The sequence below is a fragment of the Protopterus annectens genome, chromosome 9.part0 (assembly GCF_019279795.1).
Source record: "Protopterus annectens isolate FY-2018-M chromosome 9.part0, PAN1.0, whole genome shotgun sequence".
In the NCBI taxonomy this organism is placed as follows: Eukaryota; Metazoa; Chordata; order Ceratodontiformes; family Protopteridae; genus Protopterus; species Protopterus annectens.
In genome coordinates this window covers 1,096,260,847-1,096,274,474 of record NC_056743.1, presented here as the reverse complement: position 1 = coordinate 1,096,274,474, position 13,628 = coordinate 1,096,260,847, and positions in this window count along the sequence as shown.

The following is a 13,628-nucleotide window of genomic DNA, read 5'->3' as shown; positions in this document are numbered from 1 at the left end:
AAAAGCCCACCTTTGCGCTTGTTTCCCACTTTTCCTGTAACTAGTCTAGTCCAGATACAGATTTGCTGTATCCAGGACTGTATGTAAGCTTCTGATCCCCACAGGCACCACAAGAGTAGTGGTTTCTGGCCCAGAAATTGTAGTTTATTGTCCGTTTGGCAGTTTTTTCCATCTCTTTCAACTTTCTGGTCTAAAAGCCCACCTTTGCGCTTTTCCCACCTTTCCTGTAACTACTCTAGTCCAGATACAGATTTGCTGTATCCAGGACTGTATGTAAGCTTCTGAGCCCCACAGGCACCACAAGAGGAGTGGTTTCTGGCCCAGAAATTGTAGTTTATTTGCCGTTTGGCAGTTTTTCCATCTCTTTCAACTTTCTGGTTTAAAAGCCCATGTTTGCGTTTGTTTCCTGCCTTTCCTGTAACTAGTCTAGTCCAGATACATATTTGCTGAATCCAGGACTATTTGTAAGCTTCTGAGCAGTGCCAAAGTCTGCTCTTCAAATTTTCCCTTAGATGTGCTAGTTCTCTCCTCTCCTGCACCTTTACTAGCTTATTAGTCTAGCACTTTACTAGACTTCTTGTAGCAATTATTGTAGCACACAAAAGTGCTGCCAGCACTAAATGTTCTACAAGGAAACAGCTCCAGTACTTATTATTAATGCCTACCCCTCCAAGCATGTCTAAAGGACAGTTCCCTGTGCTTTCTCCTATTAACTTGGTGAACTTGGACATCCTGAGGCAATGTAGCAACTGCTTCATGTGCACAGACAACCCTCTCCTCTTACCTCCCAACACTCAGACTTGGGAGAGATGTACTTATATATCTAAACTGGAAGCCACGCACTCTCCAGCCAAGACCAGAATAGCTGGTCACAAGGAGAAGGTCAACATTTGCACCACACCACATGGAACACATAGCCCTCCAGAACACACACCATTACTGCCTTCACATAAAAACACAAACCACACACCCACCTTCACAGAGGTTCTCAATAAAAACCTACTCAAACAGCAGAGACCTCCAAGGCAGAAACACACTCGACTACCACATCACAACACTAGTCATGAGGCACATAACTCTCCTAAACAGTGTGCCACTCAACCAAAGCCCCAAAGGCAAAACAGCATGTCCAACACACTAGTCATAGGTGACTTGATAGTGAGGCACACTTATGTCCCACTCACTAGGTTGAATAAGGAGAAGGTAACAGTCAGCTGCCTGTCAGGTGCCAGGATCTGCCACATAACGCATGCACTCAAGTTCAACAACAGGTACAAATACGACTCTGTCATTGTACATGTGGGTGTGAATGACCTAAGACGTACCTCCCTGGACTACATGAAAAGAGACATGGAGGAGCTCTCAGATTATGTAGCCCAGGCGGGTATGACCCTAGCCCTAAGCAGCATCCTACCATCACCCAGAATGATACCATAATACAAGCAGAAAATTACTGATTTCAACAATTGGCTAAGTTTCTGGTGTCATTCTAAGGGGATCCAGTATCTGCCTGGGATGATATGATTGACAGACCTCGATGCTTTGCCAGAGATGGCCTGCATCTGTCACCCCTGGGCTTCCGGCTACTGGCCAAGGTTCTTGCCACCCCTATAGTGCCTTTTGTAGGTGGTGTTCCAAAGACCAAATTACCACTGTAACAGCTACAAACAAATGCAATCTGAGGGTCATGCTGCTCAGCGCTAGAAGTCTAAATCACAAAATGCACTTGCTCAAAGCACTCTTTAAAATGAAGAACATCGACATTTATGCTGCAACAGAGATCGAGTTCAAGGCAGCAGAAACCACCCCTGCACTACCAGGCTATAACTCATTCCACACATTTCGGCCCCAGAACTTGGACCGAAGTTTCAAAGGCAGTGATGTTCCATATTCATAAAGGATGTGCACACCTCCAGACTGGTAGCCCAACACAAAGCATCAGAGATAGTTCAAGTGCAGCTAACATTGAGTAAACAGTGATTCAGGTCATAGCCTGCTATAGGTCTCCAACTATGTCCCAAGACTCACACTCCACATTCCTAAGCACCCTGGAGAATATTAGGGTCCAACCTAACACTCTCATACTGGGCGACCTCAACTATCCCTCCATTAACTGGGAAAACTATGCATGTACCAATACACTTGCCCAACATTTCCTGGAATTCATTAATTCCAGTGCCATGGACCAGCTTGTTCTTACCCCCACTAGAGGTAGCAACATCCTTGACCTGGTCATTACTAACATGGACTACCGTTGCTCTACATCAATAGTTAACTCCTCCCTGGTTATATCTGACCGGAAACTAATCACCTTGGAAATCCACATCCCTCCCCCCCCGGAAAGGTAACCACCATGAAAAACTTCTCCAAAGCTAACTTTGGGCTCCTAAAAACAGAGGAGGCTAACTTTACAGCACCCATGCAAATGAGGGTCTATATTAGAATCGCAAAAGCTGACTTTCGCGAATACAAGTTCATCGACACATAAATGTCGATGTACTAAAACAGTGAAGTACAAAAAAAAGCGAATTTTGGAATGCTGAATGTGTTTTCTTGGCCAGCAGGGTGATTGTGGGGATGAGGAAATAAATCCTTATCCCTACTGTAGTGCGGTCACAGAGTTGGTATATTTAAGTAGGGGTGTGTGGGGGGTGCAGGGGGGATTTCCTCCCTGCAAAAATGTTTGAAAATGTGTTTTCCATTAGGTTTGTTCACTTAGGTTTACCTTACCTGTATGGCGCTGCTGCTTCTGGGAATATGTTCGGCGTTCTCATTTTCGCTTTTTTTATACTTTGCTGTTTTCAGACTTCAACAATTATGTGTCGATGAACTTGTATTTGTGAAAGTCAGCTTTCGCGATTCTAATATAGACCCGCAAATTATTATATATTTGCATGACCGCTGAATCATACACCAATGACACGTACACAAATGCATGGCTCTCGCCATACATAATAGAACCAAGATGTTCTCCTCCAAAAAAGGAAGCCAATCTGGTGATCCCCTGCCATAAACAAACTCTACAACAGAAGGAGGAAACTGATGCGGAATAAGGTGAAGTTACAAGACTGGAAAAACACCCTTATCAGCCTCAACAAAAAGTTGAGATCCCTCATCAAATCTTCTAAAGCTAGCTATGAAAACAGAATTGCAGCAGATAGTAAAGACAACCACAAGGCCTTCTATAGTTATGTGAAGAATCTCCACGGCAATACCCAGATTTGCTCTGAGTTACTGCACAATAGTACCTCCTATACCGAGCCAACAGATATTGCCAATATACTGGTCGACAGATTCAGTGCCAAGCTTATCCTCCCAAAAGGACCAATAGCAATACCAGTCAATTGTAAGGCACCCATTATTACTACTGCAAAGGTTAAAACAGCACTATCCAAGGCCACGGATACAGCTTCTATGAGACCTGACAATATCCCTGACTGTGTTCTACATGAACTACAGAGTGAAGTAGCACCTCACCTGTGTGCCCTGTTCAATCGCAGCCTCACCTCAGGCTTTGCCCCTACTGAATGGCGCACTGCTACAGTCATCCCTCTCCACAAAGAAGGAGTGACATCAGACCCTGGGAACTATCGCCCCATTAGCTTGATGAGTCTGATATGCAAAGCTATGGAATGCTTCATCATGGACCTAATAAACAAGGATATCGGGAATCTTCAAACTCTGGATCCCACACAGTTTGGTTTTGTGAAGGGTAGATTATGCCTGTTCAACTTGGTTGACTTCTTTGAGTAAGTCACCAAAGTTGTGGATGAAGGCAGGGTGGTTCATACAGCCTACCTTGATCTGGCCAAGGCCTTTGATACCATTCCCCACTCAGGAATCATAGAAAAACTCAGTAAGCTAGGTATCAATCCCTATATCACTAGGTGGGTTGCAAACTGGTTCACAGATAGAACCCACAGTGTGAAAGTAGCTGACTCCAAGTCAGACTGCTGATCAGTCATGAGTGGAGTCCCACAGGGTTCGGTCCTGGGTCCTCTCCTGTTTGGTATCTACTTCTCTAAAGTACAGGCCAACACAAAGAGACTCTGGCTGACAAAGTTTGCAGACGATTGCAAGTTGGGAGCTATTATTAACTCTCCGAGTGATGTTGACATTCTACAGAAAGGCCTCAATGACACCAATAACTGGTGTCAGAACCATGGCCTCAAGCTCAATGTCAAAAAATGTGTCATCATCCCCTTTGGGAAAAAACTACTTCCCATGAATTACCACATCGATGGTAGTCCACTGAAAACAGAAGCTGTTATAAGAGATCTGGGAACACAGGTTAACAGCAACATCTCTTTTGACCACCACATTGCCACTGTGGTCAGAAAGCCTTTCTATGTGGTACATCTCATTACTAAGGGTTTTGCATCCAGGAAGAAAGTGGTCATTGTCTCCCTTTACTCTTCTCTCATTAGGCCACTCATCGAGTACAATGCCCCATTTGGCATGTACCTCACTAGACACCTGCAACAACTGAAGAGGCTGTAAAAGTACCTCACAAAGAGTATCCTAGGCCTCAAACACTTGTCCTATATGGACAGACTCAAAAAACTCAAACTTTTCTCTGTCTCATATTGCCTACTTAGAGGAGATCTCTGCTTGATTTACAAAGCCATGTCTGACTCAGCTCTGTTAGAAATGCTACATCTAAAGTAATCCCAATCCCTCCACACCACATGCTCCAGAGACCTCAACCTCATTGCCACAATCAACAGAATGTGCTGAAGGGACAGGTTTATAACCCAGAGACTGCCCATGCTATGGAATAGACTTCCCATACATGTCAAACAGAGCACCTCACTGGCCTTCTTCAACCGAAATCTTGATGAGTGGATTAGAAATAGAAAATTCACCCTGGGGATCACTCCAGAGGCTCTACTTGACAGAGGCATTGGGAACTAAGGTTGGGTGGCACGATGCCAGGGTAATCCTATGGGCTAGACTTGTAAAGGCTCTAGGGCCATTACCCTAGTACACACCTATGAACCTATGAATAATCGAGATCAACCCATGTCAAGCTTCACTGCATTGAGGAGAACATTAAGAAGCAAACTGGAGATGAGTAAAAACATTTATGCAGGATATGCTTGATAACAATCATGCTGAACCAGTTCCACCATTGAACGAAGCAGAAGAATGTTGTTATCTTCCATACTTTGGTGTCTACCATCCATGCAAGCCAGAAGAAATCCGAGTGGTTTTTGATGCCAGTGCTCAGCATAGAGGTACATCTCTTAACAATTGTTCTTCTTACAAGGTTAAACCTTACCAACAACCTTATTGGAGTGCTGATACTGTTCAGGAAGGAACCCATTGCAGTTAGAGCTGACATCCGACAGATGTTCTATTGTTTCATCATTTGTAAAGATCACAAAAACTACCTCAGATTCTTATGGTATCACAACAACGACATCAATAATGAAGTCACAGAATATCACATGAGAGTCCATGTATTTGGCAACAGTCCATCTCCTGCAGTAGCAACATATGGGCTTAGAAGAACAGCTAGAGAAAGAGAAGGAATTTGACTCAGATGATCGACTGTTTGTAGAAAGAGACTTTTATGTGGATGATGAACTTACATCTCTGAAATTGGCAACAGAAGCCAGTGATTTGCTTAAAAGAATTCAACAGCTCTTGTCTAAGGCTAACCTCAGGCTTCACAAGATTATATCCAATAATAAGGAGGTGATGAAGGTCTTCCACTGAGATGACCAAGCAAAGGATTTGAAAGATTTAGATCTAGGAGTGGATATGCCACCTATGCAAAGGAGACTCGGCTTACACTGGGAGATGGTTTTGGACACACTCACATTCCAAGTCTCGGACGTTGAAAGGCTATTCACCAGACGTGGATTCCTATCTTCAGTGAATAGCCTATATGACCCACTAGGCTTAGTGACCCCAATTACCATACAAGGAAGAGCTATACTTCAGCATCTCACTGAAAGAGAAAGAGACCGGGTTGCTCCATTACCTGTAAGTTTGCAGCCAAAGTGGGAGAAGTGGAAGAAATTATTGAAGGCTTTAGAACAGCTGTACAGCCCATGTTGCTACTTTCCTGGTTCATTTAACAGGATATCAGAGGAAAGAAATACATATTTTCTCCGATGCATCCACAGAAGCTATTGCTGCTGTGGCCTATCTCCAGGTAACTGAGTCTGTAGGTCAGCCTCATGTAGTTTTTTTTTTGTTGGGAAAGGCAAAACTGGCCCCAAGACCTGCACATACCATCCACAGACTCGATTTATGTGGTGAAACCTTGGCTGTGGAAATGGCTGACTTTCTAAAGGATGAACTGGGCATTGAAATAGATGCCATCAGGTTTTATACTGAGAGTAAGTTTGTCTTAGGCTATATATACAATTACTCTAAACAATTTTATGCATATATTGTGAACAGGGTAGAGCGTATAAGGAAAACCAACAAACCTGAGCAATGGCAATATATTTCAACTGAGCCAAACCCTGCAGGTATTGCTATTAGGTCAGTTTCAGCTGCACTTCTTAACAAAACATCTTGCTTATCAGGACCAGAATTCTTGATGGGTCAATCTTCAGCAACATTTCTTGTCAATTACCATCTTATAAATATAGACAATGGCCCTGATATTTTCTCTGAAGTCATTTCACTAAGCACTAATATTCATTCAGTCTTGTGTTTTGTGACACATCATTTCCAGTGTTTTTTCTCTTGGTTGAAACTAGTACAAACTTTGGGTTGATTGATTCCCATTGCCTGCTGTTTTCAGAGAACAAACCAGTTACAGAACTGCCAAGGATGGCACACGTGGGAAAGCCCACCTAATGTGTCTGAACTAGAACAAGAGAAGATATTAATCATATTACAGATACAAGAAGAAACTTTCTCAGATGAAATTAGATGCCTTAAAAACAAAAACAGCTTTTCAAGGGAAGCCCTGTCTTCAGACTAAACACCAGTATAGATGGCCATGGCATACTGAGGGTGGGTGGTTGCTTGAATAAAGCAAGCTTCCTTGGAAAGGAACAAAATGCTTTGATAATCCCAAATAACCTCCACCTGGCTACCTTACTCATTCATCATTTTCATGAACTAGTCAGCCACAAAGGAAGACGCTTCACTGAAGGTGCCATTAGGGCTGCTGGCCTGTGGCTCATTGGTGCAAAAAGACAGATTGCCACTACCATATACAAGTGTGTCAAGTGCCAAAAGTTAAGAGATAGGCAACAGCAGCAACAAATGGCTGACCTACCTATTGACAGACTGAGCACAGAGCCACCCTTTACCTATGCTGGCCTCGATGTTGTTGGACCATGATCAGTTGTGGCACGCAAGACTCATGGACGTCACATCAACAATAAAAGATGGGCAGTGACACTCCCCTAAGTATATGAACTGTTCATTTTGAAGTAATTAAATCAATGGACACCTCCAGTCTTACTAATGTTCTCTGAAGGTCCTTTTCTATTAGTGGACCAGCAAAGGTGTTAAGGTCAGATTGTGGCACCAATTTTATAGGACCATGCAAGGAGTTATAGATTGACTCTAAACGTATTGAAAACCATTTGCTAAATCAGGGTTGTGAGTGGAGATTCAATCCACCTCATTCTTCACACATGGGTGGAGCATGGGGAAGGATGATTGGAATTGAGAGCTGAATACTTGATTCCATGCTACTCGATGTGAATTTTTTCACTTAACTCACAAAGTGCTTACTGCCTTCCTGGCTGTGGTATCTGCCATAATTAACTCCAGACCATTAGATCACATCTCTTCAAATGCAGAGCCTCCCATCATTCTAACTCCAGCTGCTTTGTTAATTCAGAAAACCGGAATGATTTTCATACCAGAGGGAGTCTTTGATAACCATGATCTTTAAAGAAACCAGTGGAGACGTGTTCAACATCTTGCCATCTGCTTCTGGAAAATATGGATAATGGAGTACCTTAATCTTCTACAAGACTGTGGAAAGTGGAAAACATACATGCCTTACCTACAAGAAGGTGACTCAGTCCTTCTGAAAGATCGGCAGGCACATCGTTTTCATTGGCCTATGGGTCTCATCACAAAAATTATACCTAGTGATAAAGGAAAAGTCTGTAAGGTCGAAGTAAAAACTGCTAAAAAATGGAAATGTCAAGACTTTCTTCAGGCCAGTTACCAAAATTGTCCTCCTTCTTTCATTGAGAGACCAATCCACTGTTTCAATGTCTGGTAACTTGAACCTTTAGAAGCTACACCATTTTTAAGCAGTGAAAGACTTCCACATACTGTACTTTATTGAATTAAAAAAAATTATGTCATGTGCATTGTTGGTTTCCTTCACGTGTTCTTTTCCTTCCTTAACTTTCAGGTTTAAGAGGACAAGCTTCATCCATGCAGAAAGAGTTTATGTATTATAATGTTAATGTTCAAAAATAATACTGACATCTGACAATACCATGTGGGGAATGTGCTGTCGTGGAAGACTGTTAGAAATTTAGTTTGATGTAGTTTTTATGTTCCATCCACCCCTTCTTACTGGTGATATCTGTACTTCTTGGTCTCATTTTCCTGTCTGTGTTGTTTAATTTAAGGTTTTAATTCAGTGTGTCAGGTTTTCAAATTATTGCCTTTTTTCCTGCAAGATAGTTATGGAAATACATATTTTATGTTTTTTATGTCTTCACCTTTCCTGAAGTCTGCATTAAAGTGTATGGATTCCTATCCCATGGCTGTCTTGGAGAGTTAAACTGTCTACATTTGCTCTTTTCTACTAATGGACACTGCACACTCTGTACAGTCCAGGACTCAAGAGGCACATGCTGCTTGCACAACAATTGGGAACAGAATACCCATACTTTATGTGTTTACTGTCTCGGATCCTTACATTTGCAGGAAGATTGTGTGATTTGTCATGGCTTTAACCCCAAAGCATTACTTGAGAGGGAAAACAAATTGATTTTGAAAGGTGCTATCTTCAGCTGTTGGAGAAGCAATATCTGGGGCTCAATCTCATATAAGCAGGAATTCTCTAAGTCTTTTTCTCTAAGACCTTCCATTGCATCTTCTGAGGTCTTGTAGAAATCCACAAAAAAAGTTTAAGTTGGATGCCAATCTCACCCTCAGATCTGAAATCTAGGAAGAGATCTAAGCCAGATCTGACCTCATCCTCAGATCTGAGGAAGAAAGAGTAAAGTAATGGATCTGTCCTCCTTGGATCCAATGAGAAACCTACCAGATCCAACCATTTCCAGCTCTACAGGATCTAGGATCATTTATCTGCCAAGAACAAGATATTCACCTTCTGTGGATCCACTGCCTTCACCTTTTCTGGAGCATTAGAAACACAGGTCCTCCTCTATTGTTTCCACTTATTGTTCAGAAGTCTGACTGAAGAAGATGTGGAAAGAGTGGTGTGGAAGATTCTCATGGTGCAGAGTCAGATGGGTGTCTTACAGGCTCCTACCCCTTTGGGTCAGGAGGTCTGTGCTTCTACCACACCCCCACTGCAACTTCCTCCTCTGATACCTTCAGCTGTTACAGAGCCCTTGGATCCAAACTGTCCAACTCTGTCTGACTCGGATCCAAAGATTGCTATATTTTCAGATCAGAAGATTACCCTGATTGCTCAGACTCTGTCAGATCCAGAGACCTCTAGGAGTTGAAGCTTACCTGTCAAATCTGAGATGTTGGAGTTGACTCCAAAATTGTCTGAGCTGTCTCTGCTCCTCAGAGCCTTGACTTTGGATACCTCAACTCCGTCTTCCACCTTGGGGGATTGCTTTTGAAGCAGAGAGGGTCAATGGTCCAAAAGCTTGTTCTTTATGATCTAAGGTCTTCTCTTTCTCCAGGGCAATCTGCCTTTGGGGCTGTGAAGAGGATTTTATCTGCCCAAGCAGAGCAGATGGATCCTACCCCTTCTTCAACTCTGATGTCTCTGCGCTTGGAGCCGCATCACTCTTTCCCCAGGGACAGCCAGTCTTGGAACCCCAGGCTTCCCAGCAGGGTATTTATATTTCTATATCTTCTGATACTTCTCCAAAACATCCCACTGAGGATGTCCCTTGGAAAAAAAAAGTGTAAGAGGAAGCACTTGGACTCTCCAAAAGAGTCAGTCACAGAGGGTATAGACTTTGATGAAGATGATGGGTCCCCATCGTCACATCCTGAAAAGTCTCCTTTAGACATTCTTCAAATCCTAAAGCAGAGAGGTGGTTGGACGCCTAGTAAACCTTCATCCAAGGAGTCAGTATTTCTGGCAGCTTTCAGTACTGCCCCATCTACTTCCTGGGTGACTCCGCCCACAGTTGAGCTTACAGAACTGTTCTCTCAGCAGGCATAGAAGGAACCTGACACAGTGCAGCCTGTATCTAGGAGACCAGACAAGATTGTGGCACCACCTTTGGATAAACAGTTTTGGAGTAAAGGGGTGCCAGTTGATGCCATGGTTGTGGTGGTGGCGGCCACCAAAATGGAACTTGCAGGCAAAAGTTCTACTGTACACCCCCCCAACAAGGAGTCTAGCATGATGAACAGGTTTGGAAAACATGTTTATGCTTCAGCAACTTTCACCATAAGGTTGCTGAATTATATGGCACATTTTACAAGGTTACAGAATTATATCATTAAGGGACTCTCAGATACCCTATCAGGATCCATTTATGCAGAGCTCCAATCATCTTTGACTTCTCAGATGGCTATCCTTCAATGTATTTTGAATTCCTCCATGAAGCTCATTTTGCGTATAGCTGAAGGAACTTCTAGGGAGTGGGTTTAGGCATTTCCATTAGGAGACATGCCTGGATGTACTTATATGATTTTGTGGAGCCCTTCCAGTCTTCATTTGTCAATGTTCCCTTTGATGGCACATTTTTGTTTGGTCCAAAAATGAAGGGCACATTATCCAGGTGTGAAAAGGATGGAAAAACCCTGTTTTTCCACCCCTCAGAGATCCTTTTATAGGAATCAAATAGGTGATCAGAAGATGTGGTTTAAGATATCCCAGTGTCCCTTCAAGGATATACGTGGAGGAAATTGCCCCAGGGCAGAGGGGGGACTCCTATGGACGATGACACCCTCATGGCAGAGATGGCCACAAAACCAGGGGTCCAGAGATTCTTTCTTTGACAGACCTTACCAACACTCCTGAAAGGAGGCCCAATTGTTTACCTCTGGGGGCAAGTGGGGGTTGATTATCCCTGCACAAAACAGCCTGGCTAGACTTAACAGAAGATACTTGGGTGCAGTGGATTATTTCCAGAGGTTATGTAATACCCTTTTCCCTTCCACTTCTGGTCTTATGAAAAATCCCCAATGTTCCACCCAGTCAGAGGGAAGAAGTAGTGATGCAAATATGAAAGCTGCTAGTAAAAAGAATCATCCAAGAGGTCCCATCAGACCAGACAAATCCTGAACTTACTCAAGATTCTTTTTAGTGCCAAAGAAAACAGGAGACTGGAGACCAATTCTGGATATCAGCAACTTGAACAAGTCAGTTTGATGCACCAAGTTTTGGATGGTCATGATTTAATCTATCCTCCCTTTTCTGGGCAAGGACAACTGGATGTGCTTGATAGATCTTCAGGAGGCATGCTACCATATAAAGACAAATAGATGAGCCAGAAGGTATTTACACTTCCAGCTGGGAGTCAGTCACTACCAGTTCATAGCTCTGCCCTTTGGTCTCACCACAGCCACCAGAATGTTCATCAAATGCATAGCAGTAGTAGCAGCTCACTTGAGACTGCAGGGATTCCAGGTGTTTCCATACCTGGATGACTGGCTCATTACCGCATCGACCTGGCATCTGTTGAAAAGGGCAATAAATCAAGTTCTCCAGACTTGTTTTCATCTGGGGATAACCATAAATATGGCAAGTCTCAACTGGAACCAACTCAAAATCTGAAATTCATAGTAGCACTGCTCAACACAAAGTCTATGATATTCACTGCCTCCTTTGAGAGTCCAAACTATAAGATCACAGGTCAGAAAAATAATATGCAGTACCAAGATTTCAGCCTGCTTGGTCCTTCAAGGTCTAGGGTCAATATCAGCGGCTACAAAACTAGTACCTTTAGCCAGATTTTACATGAAGATTCTACAGTGGATGTTAGCATCACAATGGTCGATACTTTACCAACCCATGTCAACTCTGATTTGAATCACTCAGATATTCAAGACAGAGATCTCAAGTGGTGGATTCAGTCAGATCAGATTCTACAAGGCTGTCCATTCATTCCTCATAGCCCAAGGCCACAGTGACCAAGGACACCTCCCAGTTGGAATGGGGGACTGTATCAAGAAGTCCTCAGAGTGTGGCGATGGGCGATCTCCTCCAACAGCTTTCTTATAGCAACACACATTCTGGGGAAGTCCACTGTGATAGCAGACAAACTGAACAGGTGCATTCTTCTGCCTCACAAGTGGCCCCTCAACAAGAAAGTGACAAGGATGATATTTCCTCAATAGGGCCAGCCTTGCTGGGATGTTTTTGCTTCTCACCTAAACAACAATGCAGCAGCTACTTTGCCCAAATCCTCCCACAGGGGGAATTACCAAGGGATGCTCTACTTCACAATTGGCCCCACTGGTCCAACTATATGCCTATCAATCCTGGTAATTCTGACATTCCTACAGAAAGCTGCCATGTTTAGGAGCAAAGTCATCCTCATTGCACTTTATTGGCCTTGACAGATTTGGTTTCCCTTCCTTTGGCCATACTTACTTCACCAACCTTAGATTCTGGATCCGACTCCAGACCTCTTTTCTCATGTGATAGGTATGATCCAGCCAGACATATCAAACCTCAAGATGATGGCCTGGATTCCCCAGTTCCATTGATAGCCAGAGAACCTGTGCTTTCTTCTCCTGTCTGGCATACACTTTTATCTTCCCACAAACCGTCAACACTTAAACTCTACTTCAGTAAGTGGACAAGATTTGCATACTGGGATCATTAAAATCATACTGAGCCTTTTTCAGCTCCTCATACATGACATACTTGAATTTTGTCCCTACTTTTTAAAGAAGGAGCTAGATCCTAAACCATTAATGTTCAGTTGGCAACAATATATAACTCTCATGTTGGATTGGTGGGTTCTTGACACTCATATGTTGTGTAGAGCTTTCATGCAAGGTACTCTACTTTTAAGGCCTCCATTTAAAGACTCCACTCCACCATGGGACTTCAACCTGTTACTTCAGGCACTTTTACATTCCCATTTGAACCAGCAGTGGAGTGTGACCTTAAATATCTAACTTGGAAAACATTTATCTGATGTTAATCTTCTTTCCATTCATCATTGATGGGTTGTCGGTTCTGTCCTTGGAACCGAGTCGGCCTAATACCAAGCTCGCGCCAGCCAAAAAACTCTCGAGCTAAGCTTTTACCCATAGTGCCCTTCTCTCTGTTTCCTCAGATCTCATTTGCAGTGTAGCAATAAAGCCGCGTCCAAGTCAAGCTCTCAGCTAAGTGTAAAATGTTTGATATTATCCTGGATATTGTGTCTACCTTTTATTCTTTGTTGGCATTTTTGATATTTTTTTACCTTTGAATCTATCTATAGACCCATTTACCCTTCTGTTTTTACCTTTTGATAATCTTCAGTACCATTGGTGGTACAGCCTTTCTCCCTATCCTCATCGTATTTCTT